Source organism: Pinus tabuliformis, chromosome J (assembly GCF_031772625.1).
Source record: "Pinus tabuliformis cultivar Carrire ecotype Pingquan chromosome J, CPIR1, whole genome shotgun sequence".
Lineage (NCBI taxonomy): Eukaryota > Viridiplantae > Streptophyta > Pinopsida > Pinales > Pinaceae > Pinus > Pinus tabuliformis.
Genome location: NC_142295.1, coordinates 62,848,127 through 62,863,894, shown reverse-complemented (window position 1 = coordinate 62,863,894; position 15,768 = coordinate 62,848,127). Strand labels below are relative to the sequence as shown.

Genomic DNA, 15,768 nt, shown 5'->3' with positions numbered 1-15,768 from the left:
CTCCCTCTTAGCAAGCACTGTGCTCTAGCAATACTCGTCACTGAGTATTACTCTGATCATCCGACATTGGTACCTGTGCTCATGATAGGCCTTCCTGCCCAACATCCTCTGCACTCTACGTCCTGTACTGCTGCCCATGGTTCTGGCACTGCCACTGCTGCATCTGTACGACAACTCCCTCTGCATTTGTGCTGCTGCTGGTCCTTTCTCCCAGCACTGCATCCACACTGCACCTTCCTCTGCATCTGTGCTGCTGTTGGTCCTTTCTCCCAACACTGCATCTGCACTGCAACTCCCTTTGCATCTGTGTTGTTAACACACTACTTCTGAAAGGGGTTCTTTACCGTCCCCATCTTTTCCCTGAAGTAGTCAAATTTTGACTTTCCAAGGGCCTTGGTGAGGATATTTGCCACTTGTTCCCCTGTAGGAGTGTAGCTCAACTGTACAGCACCATGTTGGACACAATCTCTGACAAAGTGACATCGGATATCAATATGCTTTGACCTATCATGAAATACTGGATTTTTAGAGAGTTTGATGCAACTCTGATTATCACACATGATCTTGGTCGCCTCCATATTTCTTCTGAATAGGTTTATCAGCAGTTTTCTAAGCCATATGGCCTCACACGAAGCTGTGCTTGCTGCGATATATTCTGCCTCAGACGAGCTGCGATATATTCTGCTTGCTGCGATATTTGCTTGAAGCAAATATCTGGCTTGGTATTGACTAGATACATCAAGGACCCTATGAGTTGTCGATATAGGGTGGGATCGACATCCTTGTCTTCTGATGCATCAATCTTCTTCCAATTGGTGATCATTGGTGTAGCCATAGGTCTACAGTTTCACATCCCGAACCTTTTCAAAATTTTTGTAGCATACCTTCCTTGCCCAAGGAAGATTTCTCCTTTCTACTGCCAAACTTCCAACCCTAGAAAATAATGCATTCGTCCCAGATCCTTCATATCGAACTTTGTGGCTAGATTCTTCTTGCAGTCTTCAATGAGTCTGGATGATCCTGTTAGGAAGAGATCATCCACATATAATACTAAGATAAGTGGCTTGCTCTCTACGACCAGATAGTAGAGATTCAGATCCGCGTTATTCTTGACAAACCCCATCTTTTGCAAGTAGCCATCTATTTGACCATACCATGTTCTTGGTGCCTCCTTCAACCCATACAAGGATTTCTTTAGTCTGCATACATGAGACTTCTTCTCATGAGTTCCAAAGCTCTCTGGTTGTTCAATGTATACTTCTTCTTCTATTACCTCGTTCAGAAATGCCATCTTGACATCCATCTGATGGATCTCCCATCCCATCTGGGCTGCAAGAGACATCACGGTCCTAATAGATGTATACCTGGCTACCAGGGCGAAGGTTTCCTCATAGTCAATCCCTTCCTTTTAAGCATACCCCTTAGCCACAAACTTGGCCTTGTATTTTTCAATACTGCCGTTCGCAACATATTTGATCTTGTAGATCCATCTTGAACCTACCACAGATCTGTCTTGAGGCCTTGACACCACCTCCCAGACATCGTTTACCATAATGGAGTTATACTCCACCATCGCATCTAGCCAGACGTAATGCTGAGCTGCCTCTTTGAAGTTGGCAGGCTCTCCATCCTGAGCTACTAACGCCTGATACCTGTATGGCTGTTTTCGCTTCCTTTTACTATTCCTTGGCTCTTCGATGAAGTTCTCTGCATCACGCAGAATCTGATGAAGTTCCCTACTGGTTCTTCCTCTACCAATAGGTGCTTTTGTTTGCTCCTCTTCCTCATCCTGAGAATCTTCATGATCTGAGGAAGGATTCTTCAGTTCCGTTGGTTGAAGAGGCATGACCAACGAATCCTCTTTCAACTGCTCCTTGGAAGGCATTTCGCGAGATCTCCTGAAAGCCTTCTGAAAGCTCTGTCCTCCATGAACTTTACATCTTGTCATACTACTACCTTCCTGCTCCCTGGAAGATAGATCCTTATGCCTTAGCGTTCTCGCTATATCCTGCCAGATATCCCTTTTCTGCAGTCTGATCCAACTTCTTCCTCTTTTCTTCGGGTATGCGACAATATGCCAAACTCCCAAATATCCTGAAATGACTAACTTTGGGTGTCTTCCTAGTGAAGACTTTCTCTGGAGTAATCTTGCCCAATGCTCGATGAGGAGTCTTGTTCTGAGCGGAGACAACTGTGTTGCATGCTTCTGCCCACAGGAATTTTGGCATATCCTAATCATTCAACATGGCACTAGCTGCTTCTACAATAGTCTTGTTTTTCCTTTCTGCCACCCCATTCTGCTCCGGATTATAGGGAGCTGTCCACTCTCTTCTGATGCCCTCCTTAGCGCAATAATCAGTGAAGTCCTTATCAACATACTCTCCACCATTATCTGAGCGCAAGACTTTGATTTTCTTACTTGTCAGATTCTCCACTAGAGTCTTGAACTCCTTGAATCGACAAAAAACCTCATCCTTGGTTTTCAAAAAATAGATCCAAGTTTTCCTCGAGTGGTCATCAATGAAGGTAAGGAAATACTCAGCGCCGCTGAGAGCTTTGACGGACATAGGTCCATAGATATCTGAGTGTATCAATCCTAGTACACTCTTGGCCCTGGTTGCTCCTAGGAAATGCCGCCTTGGCATACTTTCCTAGAGCGCATCCCGTGCATACATCATCTCGTTCCGTACTCAGATCTGGAATTCCTGTTACAGTGCTCCTGAGAATTCTTAGAGCTCCATGGTGCAAGTGACCCATCCTTCTGTGCCATAGTTCGTTCAAGTCTTTGTCCCCATGATTGCCTATTAGTGCCATTGGGGATTCTAGTTGTAACCTGTACAACCGATTACTTTTGATCTCGATCTGCACTTTCTTTTTCCAGCTCGATTGTTTGATGTATACCTTTTTCTTGATGAAGTAGACATCATAGCCCTTGTCTTGTAGTTGTGACACAGAAAGTAAGTTCATCCCCAATCCTGGCACATGCAGCACATTTGTGGCACGGAACCGCTTTCTTGATTCTATTTGAAAAACAATGGTACCCTTTCCTACTGGAGTACACTTTGCCTTGTTCCCCATGGTGATCTAAAAGTTCATCTTCTCTTCTCGATATTTTGAGAAACACTCCCTGATTCCCGTCATATGCCATGAGGCTCCACTGTCTATATACCATACTTCTGATGATGTAGCACTAGTCATGCATGCCACTTCTTCTTCCAACCTGGAAGCCAACATAGAGAAATCAAAATCTCTCTCTCTCTCTTGTGCAATCTTCTGAAAATTTGCATGAGTCCCCTGAGGTGGATGCCTCTGCATCGTGGTCTCAACCCATAACTGATTTTCCCTTTCTATCTTTGATTACTTGCTCTGATACCATGTGAAAATTCTATCGCTGCAGCAATTGATTTACTTTTCCTACTTATTTCATCATAAGTTATTCATGAGATTACTGCAACAAACATTAAAATAAATACTGCTGCAGATATCACATCGTAATACAGAAACAAAAATATGCACACATTGACACAATTATTTTGGACTAATGTCCCCGGAAAAACCTAATGTGGGAAAATCGGTGCAGCAAGGGAGGATTTTATTATTCAGCAATTTTCTTGTACAACAGGGTGCCAAACTGGCTTACCCACAGATAGACAAACTTCCAACACTTTCCTAAACCCAGTGTAGGCCCTACTGACCTCTGCTACAGCCTGAAACCCTCTGCGTCAGCCTACTGAGGCTCTGCGCAGCCTCTCTGGGCTTTTGCGTCACTCCTGCAGCATCTGCATGGATGACGCAGGCCCTTCTGGCGCTGCACAGTCTCTGCTACCTTTGCGTGGCTTCCTCTGGTTCTGTGTCTGCCTCTTCTGTGCTAATCTCCCATCTCTCTGTTCTGTACTTGCTGCCTCCTCACTGCTCTCCAAACCACTGGTTCAATTTCTCAGCGAACCCCGCTCTAGAAATTGAATTGACTAGCCTCCCTCAGTGTGTTCTCCAAGTGCCCCTCAAGCCTCCTCTTATACTTTTTTTTCTGTTGACATCTCAACGGTCGAGATTAAATCCCTAATCAACAGCTAAGATTAGATCTAGCTTGATCCATGTCTTTTGGACCAATCTAACACAGATTCATATTAATACACATTAATATTTTATTTTCCCTAAGTTTAGGCTTAAGGACTCCATTAAAAATATTAATTATTTTAATATGTCTTGATCTGTTTAGAATCTGCCCAAACCCTTTCTGGGTATTGGAGACCTCGTGTGCCCCAACCTCTCCACCAAATTTCGTGGCTAAAGCAAATCCGATGCTACCCCAAATCAACAGATGACGTGACACTTGATTTGATCACTCACTCATCATCATCTATCTTCTATATTAGCCACACGAGGGAGCAGATAGAGGATGGATTTGTTTGAAGTTTGGACTTGGATTTTTGGCATGGATTTCTAGATAATGTTGATTTGGGGTAGCATCAGTTGTGCTCTAGCCACAAAATTTGGTGGAGAGGTTGGGGCACATGAGATCTCCAATACCCAGAAACAGTTTGGGTAGATTCTAAACAGATTAGGAGATATTAAAATAATTAATATTAGTTGAATCCCAAAAATGATATCTAATATAATTAATATTTTTAATGGAGTCCCTAAGTTTAAACTTGGGGAAAATAAAATATTAATGAGTATTAATATGAATCTATGTTAGAGTGGTCCAAAAGACATGGATCAAGCCAGATCTAATCTTAGGCATTGATTAGGGACTTAATCTCGGCCGTTGAATCGTCAATAGGAAAAGTATAAGAGGAGGCTTGAGGGTGACTTGGAGATTACACTAGATGATCAGTCATTCTATTCTCTAGAGCAGGGTTTGCTAAGAGAGATAGAATTAATGATTGGGAGAGCAATTGAGGGGCATTGAGTACAGAGGAACAGAGAAGGCAAAGATTGTGTTGGGAGAGCAGCGCAGCAGCCAAGGAGGGTGACGCAGTACAGGAAGGGCTCATGCAGGGCCACGCAGAGGCAGCCAAGTGTTGCGTAGAGCACCAGAGGGGCTAGCGTGGCTGACGCAAAGGCTCTCAGAGCTGACGCAGGGCCTCTTGGGGTTGACACAGGCCAAGAAAGGCTGGCGCAGGGCCAGCGTGAGACAGAGAGGGGCTCACGCAGTCCAGATTGGGCAGACTTTGGGGTTGCAGGAGCAGTTTTGTGATGAGGCGCTGCCGGAATGGTTTTCCGGGGTTTTAGCCAGGAGATTTCTCTCAAACTGAGGTATAGCTGCTAAGGAAATTCTCTGTTGGGTAGGCCAGTTACGATACCTAGATTGTACTCTGATATTGCTTAATAAGAAAACCCTCAGATAACTGCATCGGTTTTCCCACATTGGGTTTTTTCGGGGACATTGGTAAAAAATAATGGTGTCATGTGGTGTCTTTGTTCTTGTTTCTTTTAGTTTCTGATCTGTAACATGTTGAGCATGCACTGGTGTTTATTTTCAGTATTTACTTTGTAAATAACTTGTTAAAGAAAAATTAACAAGTAGGTAGGAATAAATCAAAAAAAGTGCATGAAGAGTTTCTAAATTTTTTTAAACTTAGAAACTTCAACATGTTATCAGAGCGTGATTACAGATCACAGGAGGACTAAAAGACATCAATTGACTGGAGCAATAGCAACAAAAAACAGCGGTCTCGAGGTGGCAGAAGTTGTTTTTAATAGCTTAGAAGCCAAAGAAGTGTGACACAGAGCCAACCAGAGCCACGCAGAAGAAGCTGGGAACTGCGCAGAGCCTCATAGAGGCCAGTGTTGCTAACGCAGAGGGCCAGAGGGCTGACGTAGGGCATACCAGGCTGACGCAAACCCATCTAGGGTGACGCAGAGGCAGCGTGAGGCAGAGAGGTGCTGACGCAGGTCACAGAGAGGCAGTTGCTGGGGTCTAGAAGGCTGTAGGAATATTGCAGAGTGGAGCTGGTGAGGTACTGTAGTCAGAATAGTACCTGCCAGAGCAGGGCCATAGGAGTTGTTACCGAGGGTTTCTAGCCGAGGAACCCGGATCAGTGGTGCAGTTGCACAAGACGATCAGAGTAGGGGGCATCTCGACAAGCGACAGAAGGAATTCCAGGAGGGAAATTAGGGCTTAGAGGGAGTCCATAAGAGTACTTCCAGACGGGAAGTAGAGGCTCAGAGGAGTCGAACAAAGAACTTCCAGGAGGGAAGTAGAGGAGCGTCATGGCACTACACGAGGTAAGAGACCAGGATAGATTGGATGGAGCATCGAACTTCGCAGTCTGGAAGGCCAGAATCTTATCAGTGCTTGACAGGAATCGTGTCAAGAACTTCACCTTGAAGGTTATAGCTATCCCAATCGACCCCAATGATAACGACAAGTACGAGGAGGCGATGGTGAGGGCCAAGTGCATTATCCTTGACGGGGTCAAGGATCATGTGGTACCACAAATGGCCGAGAAGGAAACGACAATTGAGATGTGGGAGGCTCTCAAGAACCTGTATCAGCATACTTATGTGCAGAGAAGAATGCTGCTCGAGAACCAGGTGAGGTCGTACCAGATGAAGAAGGGTCATTTGATTGACTCCTTCCTTGGAGGACTGAATGAGATCCGAGATCAGTTGACTGCAATAGGAGCAACACCGAATCAGGAGATTATGGTGAGGAAAACCCTGAATGCTATCTCAGAAGAGTGGGAAGTGTTTGTTTAGAGCATCCTGGGTAGAGGGACTCTCCTACCTTTTGGGACGAGATGTGGACAGCTCTTCGCCAGGAAGAGATCAGACGACAGTCAAAGACAGGTAACAACAAGAAAGGGATCAAGGTCAAGCGGGAGGAGGAGGATGTGGCCCTAATATCTGAGGGAGAGTAGGAGAAGCAGAAAAAGAAAGATCTCTCCAAGATCAAGTGCTTCCACTGTGGGGAGATGGGTCACTATGCGAACTAGTGCCGAAGGAAGAAGAGTAAGGGAGAGTCTTCCAAGACTAAGGTAGCGCCAGCATGGGCAGAGAAGGAAGTTTTGACAAATGATGATTATGCCATGAGTGCACACGCCACTTCAGCGGAAGTGGGGAGACATTGAGCTTTAGTCAGGGGGGACTACAGACGATGAGGGGCAGGGTCCTCGAGGTACCCAGCGTCTTGGATTAGACCTTGCTACGGGAGCCCCGACGAGGTGTAGCAGGACTGGCTGAGTAGGTAGAGACGGATGCGGATGGAGTGATAGAGAGTGCTACAGTGCAGGAGTCCCAAGACAACTCAAAGCTAGCAGGCTGCAGCAGTGCGAGAAGCACATGAGTGTTGCACTAGTGCAAGAAGGCACAACGAGGTGTGCAACGGTGCAAGATGCAGGGAGTTGTTGCAGTAGCGTAGAGGTTAGAGAGAGGGAGCACTTGCCAGCGGCAAAGGGAGCTTCAACATCAGTGGGTGTTTCTAGCCCAGTAGGGAGGTTAGCTACTTACTTCTCAATAATTGAGTTGCAGTGCAGCAGTGGGCAACACGATGCAGCATGATGAGAGGAGGTGCAGTGTGCATGCAATGCTGGGAGAAATGACTAGCAGCAACATGGATGCAGAGGGAGCTGTTGTACAGATGCGGTAGTGGCAGTGGCAGAATCATGGGCAACAATCCAGAGGATGTTGGGCAAGAAGGCCTAGCATCAACACAGGTACCGATGTCGGATGATCAGAGTAATACTCAATGAGGAGTATTGCTAGAGCACAGTCCTCGCTAAGAGGGAGTGTTGATTTGGGGTAGCATCGGATGTGCTCTAGCCACAAAATTTGGTGGAGAGGTTGGGGAACATGAGATCTCCAATACTTAGAAAGGGTTTGGGTAGATTCTAAACAGATAAGGAGATATTAAACTAATTAATATTTTTAATGGAGTCCCTAAGTTTAAACTTAGGGAAAATAAAATATTAATGAGTATTAATATGAATTTTTGTTAGAGTGGTCCAAAAGACATGGATCAAGCCAGATCTTATCCTAGCCGTTGATTAGGGACTTAATCTCGGTCGTTGAATCGTCAACAGGAAAAGTATAAGAGGAGGCTTAAGGGTCACTAGGAGATTACACTAGATGATCAATCATTCTATTCTCTAGAGCGGGGTTTGCTAAGAGAGATAGAATTAGTGATTGGGAGAGCCGCTGAGGGGCATTGAGTACAGAGGAACAGAGAAGGCAGAGATTGTGCCGGGAGAGCAGCACAACAACCAAGGAGGGTGATGCAGTACAGGAAGGGCTCACGCAGGGCCACGCAGAGTAAGCCAAGTGCTGCGCAAAGCACCAAAGGGGCCAGTGCAGCTGACGCAAAGGCACCCAGAGCTGACGCAGGGCCTCTTGGGGCTGACACAGGCCCAAAAAGGCTGACGTAGTGCCAGCGTGAGACAGAGAGGGGCTGACGCAGTCCAGATTGGGCAAACGCTGGGGTTGCAGGAGCAGTTTTGTGCTGAGGAGCTGCCGGAAGGGTTTTCCAGGGTTCAACTAGGAGATTTCTCTCAAACTGTGAGGTATAGCTGCTAAGGAAATTCTCTGTTGGGTAGGCCAGTTACGACACCCAGATTGTACTATGATATTGCTTAATAAGAAAACCCTCAGATAGCTGCACCGATTTTCCCGCATTGGGTTTTGCCGGGGACATTGGTCCAAAAATAATGGTGTCATGTGGTGTGTTTGTTCTTGTTTCTTTTAGTTGTTGATCTATAATATGTTGAGCATGCAATGGTGTTTATTTTCAATATTTACTTTGTAAATAACTTGTTAAAGAAAAATTAACAAGTAGGTAGGAATAAATCAAAAAGAGTGCATGAAGTGTTTCTAAATTAAGTAAACTTCGAAACTTCAACAGGCAATTTGGATTTGTAAACCTTGTTGAAGAAAATATCTCTTACAAGAAGACTTGCTGGGTTTTCTCCCAAGTTTGGGTTTCCCAAGGAAAGTTTTGTTGTATCTATTGTGCATGGTAGTCTCTTTATGATGCTACTGTTTTCACTACATTACTGTTGAGATTTTCTGTGTATAATTGTTCAATGATATCGGTGGCATAAAGATAAATTGCTAAATATCATTATGTAGCAATTATCAAATAATAAAATTTGTTTCTACTGTTCATCTTGTAGAAATTCAGCATGGTATCAAAACCTTGTTAAAAGAGTAGGCATTGAAGTCAACCTAAAAGACAATGTGGATGGACTCACTTGTGCAAGAAGAACAACCATAAGAGAAGGCCAAAATTCTTTTGTGGTTTGATTAAGGCTAGTCTGAGTTTAAGGTAATTAGCTCTAGAAGAGGGCTGGAGTGTGGCCTAGTGTGGGTTGCAACAAGGAGACCTATGTAACTCTGTTTGAAGGAGACTGAGGTGATTGTCTGAAGGAAGGCTGAGGACCTCAGATTGTATGCCGAGACAGGCTAAGAGGCATTAAGGGGGAACACAATGTGATCTGTGCTATAACTAGGGTATCTGCAAGTCAATTAGGGCTAGCCACAAGCTGGCTTGGCCCTAGGAGCAGGGCAATTGTGACTTAGAGACGAACCAAGGGCTCTAAAGTCTATGAGAGGGCTGGTAGAGCTGAGACAAGGTGATGTAGCAGAAGTGGGCTAATCAACAACTGGAGTTGCAAATATCTGAAAGGTCATTTGCATCGTATGTTCGAGATTGAGGGAATAGGAATAACAACTGGTCTGGATGAGAAGTATCAGAATTAGCAGAAGCAAAAGGATTAAGAGCTCTACAGGTAAAGGAAAATGTTGGCAATTTCTAATTAATTGGTGGTGGCTGCTCGTCAAGAGCTTGTCAACCTTCCTGCTACGTGTTGTTGCACAAAATGTCTATGCACTGCGACAACGACTCAGATCGGGGGCTGTCACCCTGATCCCCAATCTCTCTGTTTAAGCTATCTCCCTACAACAGGCTAAGGGGGGTAGACCCTACGAAAATGGAATGAAGGAGAACTAGTTGGAAACCAGCCAGTTCGGGAGGCACAATGAAGCAACCAAGTACTTGATTCAGATTTACCAAGATTTATAGGATTTGATTAGATTTTAAGCAATTGATGCTAGTGCCTTATGGAGTCAACTATCTTGCTAGGAAATTCAGGATCAAGTAATTGATTTGCAACTGCTGCTTGGATGAATGACTATCTTATATGAAGTGAAAATCCTAAAGTTAATATGAGATGTGAGAATCTTGGTTAATTTTAGTTAAATGCCTATCTAAGTTTTAACCCTTCAATCCTTTCTATATTGAGCTTGATTTCGCAGTAATTAGCAGAAAGAAGATAAGGTGAAGCACACTAAGGTGTGATTAACGATACCTCTCCTGAAAATCTAACATACCCGATGCCTCCGGTATGCTTATGCTTGGAAAGTAAATTTTATTTATGCAAAACTAACTTATATGCAAATGAACCAGATGATGAGAAGAAGTTAGGTTCGAGGAATAGAAGCACTTGTGTCGCAAAAAGCCCTTAATCACCAAAATAAAACATTCACTTTATTGGATGAAGACTTAAAAATAAACCCCTGAAAATATTACAATTAAACCACAAGCTTATTTCAAATCCTTTTTGATACAATTATAGCTCAAAGAGAACAAAAACTTCTTTGTAATCAATGTCAACAAATGCTCAAAAAATACTCAGTTTATGAAACAAAAGATATGCATTTTATCACAATTCCATGAAAGAGTACTTAATTTTTAGAAATTAGTTTTTAGGACAATAGTAAGAATTTTTTTATGACAACAACAATATGACAATGAAAACAGTAAGCTATCAATGATATCCTTATGCCAAAAATTTACTGAAATTTTTCCAAACTTGCCCACATGAATTATCAAAAATTTTCAGCCTGTTATGATGTGATTTCCAGAATTATATCAGATCTAATATACTTATTACAACGAGTAATTAAAACATGAAATAAGCCTAATGATGAATGCCCAACTCAAGAAATTAATTCCTTAATGTATTAGACAACTTCAGAATTGATTTTAGGCTAACCCACGTGAAATTTTATAACTTTTATATTTCAAACTTCAAAAACAGAATTATTTAGAGATAACAGTTACCCAAAATGTAGATCTAGACCAAATTTTTGATACACATCAAACATAAATGATTTATTAATGTATTTAGCAATTTTTAAAATTAATTTCAAACCACTTAGATGTGTTTTTCACCACTATTAGAAAGATATATGACTGCTCTAGCAAACAGTGAGGAAAAATATGGTTTAGAGATCAAACCCTTAGGCACTAGGCCTTGAAGATCACTTGCCTAAGTTGCCAAAAAAAAAAATTCAATACTTGAAAAACAAATTTTAACCAAATTTCCTACAAAAACCCACCAGTGATCAGCTTCAGAAATTTAAATATTCAAATCAGAAATGGAGCAAGGGGAATCTAGGGCCAATGAGAGCTAGCACAGGGCCAATAGATCTACCGTTGGGCTAGGAGAAGGTGGATCTGGGCTTAGGAGACCCAAAACTTGAAACCCTTGTTCTGAAAAAAAATATTTTGTTTCAGATCTTCATATTTATTGCAAAATATTTAATGGTTGGCCTTGCAAAAATATTTGGGACAAGATATTGCCCTCCATGGCCTAGATCTGTCTCAAAACCCCCAGATCTGTTTGAAAAAATCTCAGATTTGAAGATTTACTTTGTTGATTTCCCAGATCTATTCTTGCAAACAATCTTTGAGCCCAGATCTTGCCCTCCAAAGTCTAGATCTAGCTCAGATATGAAAATTTTCTTGGCTGATTTCTCAGTTCTATTCCTACACAAGAAAAGAGAAAAGCCCAATACCCAATATGTACAAAAATAGAGAAAATCCCAAAAACCCAAGTGTTAAAATTCAAAATTATGTTACAAAATTTCAGATCTACATAAGTAAATAACAGATCTATACAAATAATTTACAGATCTATCAGATCTTAGGAGTATGAGTCCAACTCCGCTTCTAGATCTGATAATCTAAGGCTCTTAATAACCAGATCTATTAAAATTTCCACAAAATATTTAAAAGATTTTGAAATTTTAGAGAGGTACTAGCCCAAAAACACCTTGCAAAAAAAAGATTATCGTTAGATAAATCCTGAGGCTTATATGAAATAGGCTCTTCAGAAAATATGTGTTGAGAGTTGGCTGGTCCAACCGAAGACTATCCCTAAACGCTCAATGAGAACCTGAGAGATCTTCTGCAAACACTAGATCAACCATCAAATCAAGTAGAGAAATAGAACAACAATAAAATTCTGAAGAAATAGAGATACTTGCTACTTCAATCAAAATTAAAATTGTTACCCTAGACCCAACAAACTAAATAAGATACCTGTATTCAGATTATTCTAAGAGAGCTATTGATTGATAGTTTTCACATAATATTAAGCAAAAAATAAAACAATGTTACCATAAATTCATGAAGAGGAACACTACAACACGTTGAAACCCCAAAGACTTTTGCATTAATTCAAAAAAGTATACAAGAGAGCTTGAGAGCTTAGTACACGATCCAGAGATTGGATGAATTGACTGACAAATGACTTCCTATTTAAAGATAAATATTTCAACGGCTAGTTCGAGTGATCCTCGTCAAAGTAATTTTGATCCTTGATGAGGATCAAAATTTCTTTTAATTTCATTTGTTGAAATTTTAAATTCTTGAGGAAATTCGATTTTTTCAATTAAATGCATTTTAATTAATTCAAAAACTAAAATTTTGAATTAATTTTCTTAAAATTTTGACTTTGACTTAACCCCCGGAACCAAAGGCTTAAAATTTAGCAAAATAATTAATTTACTTTAGTCCTAAGACCTTCAAAAATTTGATTTTTTAAGGACTGACGAATTTTGCCTTTAGAGAATTTAAATTTATCTAGGACCTAGAAATAATTAAATTTCTGGCTTGGGATTTTAATTAAATTTTGGCCAGAAAATTTAATTAATTAACCTATGAGGGGATAAATTATTTTTTCCAACCCTCAAGACACTTCACATCATAATTTTCATATTTTTACATCATAAGGGGGAAACCCCATTTGAAAAAGACCTTCACAGACTACCTATTTCTGCGACACAAATATAATCCAGTAGACCAAACAATTTGTAATAAAATAACCTATCCAAATAGTTAGGTTATTCCCAAATCACTTTTACATAAACTCGATCTATAAAACTAGGACTCGCCTAAGATTCCAGTGACAAAATCCATTCTGACTTTGGGGTAAGGTTGAAGGAAAACTCTGCCGACCATTGGAGAGTGGATCGGTGAGACAAAAAACCTCCCAGAATGTAGATCATTACCTGAAAAGTAGGTTTACCTAGGCAATTACATACACGACACAGATCTACTAAGATTATTTACATTATACACATGCGGAATGGTTTACATTATAACATGATGATCGGGCTGATGATGATAGTTGAATGGCACAGACACGTTGATCAGACGCTATTCCTTTTGCAAAAACAAGGGGTTGTATTGCTATGGGTCGTTGACACGTAGTGATCAACACTACTGACAAAGATCAAGCCTCAAATTTGAAAAAAAATGATAAACAATTGGAAGACATTTTCGTTTCCACTCAACTGAAATCCACATCATTCAAATTGGGTCCCCATGGATTCATGGCATACACTCATCACAAAGAAGCTCTTTCCATGCTCAAGTCCTTTGGAGTTGTAGATGATGCGTTCTATGTGTTTGTGGGCACCATTTGGAATTTTCCATTACTAAGACAAAATTATGGACTTACCAATAATGCCAATGAGGTGATGGTCACAATAGAAGCATTTAAAGCTTTGCGTGACAGAGGGTTGTTTCTTGCTAATTAAGTAATGAATCACTTTGAAGGTTCTTTTTCCTTCGTTCTATTCAATAACAGTTCGAAGACTCTACTGGTAGTCAGGGACATAAAGGGAAATGTTCTATCTTTTGGAGTTGTACATCAAATGGTTCATTAACTTTTTTTGATGATGATCAAGGTTTGAAGAATGGATGTGGAACATCTTTTGCACCATTCCCTAGAGTTTTTTAGAATAACTGCAATTAGCATGATATACAAGGGTTAAAGGATCAACCCAAGTGCAATAGTTTGCTATGGTGATTGTGCCTAGGACTGCCAAGACTGGTTGAAGTCTGTGGACAAAGGAAGTCTGTAGTAGCCAAAGGGCAGGTGCTACAACGAGGATAACAAGTGGTACTAAAGATAGTGGGCTAGAGGAGCAAGCCCAAAATGGAAGACATGTTTGAGAAGGAAGCTATTTTAGATCCAGAGGAAGTTGAGGTGTGTTTATTGATTTATTCGTTTTGGAGTCTTTATGCTTGCATGTGTCATGAGTTGGAAGAATTAGGGTTTGTAAACGCTTGAGAAGACTTGGAGGTTACAATTGGTATTGAATTTTTTTGGGATGAAATCCTAGAATAGTTTGATGATGAGGATGAGGATGAGCATCCACCTCTGAAGAAGACGAAGGAATCTAAGCTGAATGAGATTGGAAATGGAGTTCATTAATTTCTGCAAGGAGGAAAGGATCTAGAGGAAATTGACAATCCCCTACAACCCTCGGCAATTTCTTCCTTAATCAAGAGATAAGTGCTTCATATCTTTCTCTCTTGATTATTGTTATTTTTCCCGAGTGAATGTCTTGAATTTGTATTTTTTGCTTGGTTATAGTTGTTTCTTTCGTGGCCTCCTGAATGAGGTTTGCAGGTACATCATGAAGGTTGTCAAAGTAATGATTCTAGTAGCAGATGGCAGCATCAGGAAGAACAAAGAAAGGCTTGTGACAATAGGTTTCTCTCAGTAAGAGGGAGTGGATTGCGAGAATTTTTTTTCTCCAGTCACCAGTTGGTCAGACTCTTGGACTCGAGCATAGACTCAACCAAAATGTTTGATGTTTGAGAGGAAAGATTGTACAGATTGTCAGGACATCCAGGATCATACCAGATGACTGGAAGAGCTTCCAGTCCCGAGGGAGTAGACAATCAGGTTGATTGGAATGATGTCATGGGTCAAGATTGTCAAGATGGTCAGAGACAGAAGGTCTCTAGAAGTTGTATGACTTCTTTGAAGAGACCATGTCAATAGCAAGACTTGCTTACATCACAGAGGATATAGCAATAGCGGAAGGACTTGCCTACATGCCAGTGGCAGCAACAATAGAAAAGGAATTGCTTACATAATAGAGGGAGAAATAGTGGTAGAAAGACTTGCATGTGAGACAAAGGAAGTAGCCTTGATTACCACAGATGGATCTGTTGCAGTGTTAGAGAGAGTTAGCTCTAGAAGTTTGAGATGAATAATCTTACCCTGTTACACCTTTTCTTGGGATTGGAGGTGTAGCAAAGGCTAGATGAAATCTTCATAGGTCAAAGGAAGAACATCATCCAGATTTTTGAGGAAATTCGTTATGATGGAGTGCAAGTCCATGGTTACATCGATGGTGACCAATTTGATGAAGTTATGTGATTCTGCCTTATATTCTGAGTTTGTGGATCTCGCAATGTATAGGTAGTTGATTGGATCCTTGATGTACCTAGTTAACACTGGGCCATATATTTGCTCTGCAGTGAAGCCCCCTGAACCAGTTTATGGTTGAGCCGAGGCATGTACATTGGATGGCAACAATGGATGTGGTACCTATGTTGTACAATTGGATATGGCTTGAGAAATGTCTCAGGACGTGAAGTGTGGGTACAAGATAATACAGATTTAGGTAGAGGCAAAGTATATCACAACCAGCTTTGCAAGTCATGAAGCAATGTATCTTTAG

The 15,768-nt window shown here is 41.4% G+C and overlaps 1 protein-coding gene and 1 pseudogene across 2 annotated transcripts in view; both read left to right on the top strand.

Annotated features, from left to right (window-relative positions):
• The window catches only part of GPS1 (geranyl diphosphate synthase 1), a 316,841-nt gene that overhangs the window by 201,512 nt on the left and 99,561 nt on the right, over positions 1–15,768 (top strand). The window lies entirely within an intron of this gene.
• On the top strand, positions 6,747–14,030 carry LOC149225515 (stem-specific protein TSJT1-like; annotated as a pseudogene).